Source organism: Miscanthus floridulus, chromosome 8, assembly GCF_019320115.1.
Source record: "Miscanthus floridulus cultivar M001 chromosome 8, ASM1932011v1, whole genome shotgun sequence".
Lineage (NCBI taxonomy): Eukaryota > Viridiplantae > Streptophyta > Magnoliopsida > Poales > Poaceae > Miscanthus > Miscanthus floridulus.
Genome location: NC_089587.1, coordinates 95740068 through 95741854, shown reverse-complemented (window position 1 = coordinate 95741854; position 1787 = coordinate 95740068).

The window sequence follows — 1787 nt, the reverse complement described above, 5'->3', positions numbered from 1 at the left end:
GTTTCCAAAACCTGCAAAAAACAACGGCACGATGGTCGACAAACACATATGTCTCAAGAGAAGCCATGTAGTTTGGATATCAATCCATGCAGAAGAATATATCCAAGTAGTACCACTACTTCTACTACTACTTCCACTATTGCTACTACTACTACCACTAGTTCTACTACTACTACCACTTTTGCTACTACTACTACCACTAGTTCTACTACTACTACTACCACTAGTTCTACAACTACTACCAGTACTTCTAATACTACTACTACCACTAGCACTACTACTACAACTAATACTACTACAACTATCACTACCACGACAACAACAAGAGATAGGGCATACCTGACAGGTGCCGGGGGTAGGGGGGGTCGGTGTCGGGGTCGCCGGAGTCAGGAACAGGGTCAGGCATGGGCGGTGTTGGGGCGGGCGGTCCACGGGGTGTGGCCGGGGGTAGGGCCGGCTCCTCCTCCTCCTCCTCCTCCACCCGTAGGCCTTGGCGGGCCGGTGTGGGCGAGCTGGCCACGCTCGGCCACATGCAGGCGTGGGGGTAGGCGCCGACGCGCGGCGCGGGGAAGGGCGGCGGCGCGCGGCGCCGGAGGCGGCCCGGTGGCTGGCGGGCGCAGGGGCGGCCGCGGGAGCGGCGCACGGGGAGGGGAGGGCGGCGCGGGGACGGCCAGGAGCGGCGGCGCGGGGCGGCATTGGCCTGTCTGTCTATGGCTTGGACTGCCCGGCCGAATTCAGCTAAGTGCCCCCACCCGCCCCTTTGCCGAGCGCCGGATCAGGGAGGCACTCGACAAAGGAGGCAACTTTGCTGAGTGCCCCGATCCGGCCGTCGGCATAGTTTTTTTTTAAAACCTTTGCCGAGTGCCCCTGTGAAGGCACTCGGCAAAGAGCAAATTTCTAAAAAAATTCAAAAAACCTTTTTGCCGAGTGCCTTGCCGAGTGCCATGCCCCGTCGCTCGGCAAAGTTTTTTTTTTGTTTTTGGCCTCTAAATTTTTTGTGCAACCCTTTTAAAGTACCAGGAACTCCTCGTTAGAATTTGGGGATTTTTTGTGGCTTTTTTTATATATTTAGTTACTTTATTTCGTTTACTTGAATTTGGAGGCCACAAAAAATCCCTAAATTTTAACGAGGAGTTCCTGGTAATTTAAAAGGGCTGCACAATAAATTTGGAGGCCAAAAATAAAAACAAAAAAAACTTTACCGAGCGTCGGGGCATGGCACTAGGCAAAGGGGGTCTTTGCCGAGTGCTAAGAATAAGGCACTCGGCAAAGAGGTTTTTGAATTTTTTTTTGAAAATTCCTCTTTGCCGAGTGTCTTCACTGGGGTACTCGGCAAAGGTATTTTAAAAAAATGTAATTTTTTTAATTCATCCCTTTGCTGAGTGCCGAAGCTGTTAGGCACTCAGCAAAGACATTTCAAAAAAATATTGAATCTTTGTCGAGCGCCGTGTCAAGGGCACTCGACAAAGTATTTTCCAAAACAAAATCTTTGCCGAGTGTCTAACAGCATGCACTCGGCAAAGAAGGACGTGGCTGAACACCGTTACGCGGGGCAGCCTATGCCGAGTGCCGCGCTTTTGTCGAGAGCCTGGCACTCGGCAAAAAAGTCCTTTGCCGAGTGCCCTTTTTTGCTGAGTGTCCAGCACTCGGCAAAGAATTCTTTGTCGAGTGCAATTCTTTGCCGAGTGCAGCACTCGGCAAAGAAGGTCTTTGCTAAGTGCTTGATTTTTGACACTCGGCAAAGCAGTTTGCACTCGGCAAAGGCCCTGTTTCTATAAGTGGATTTG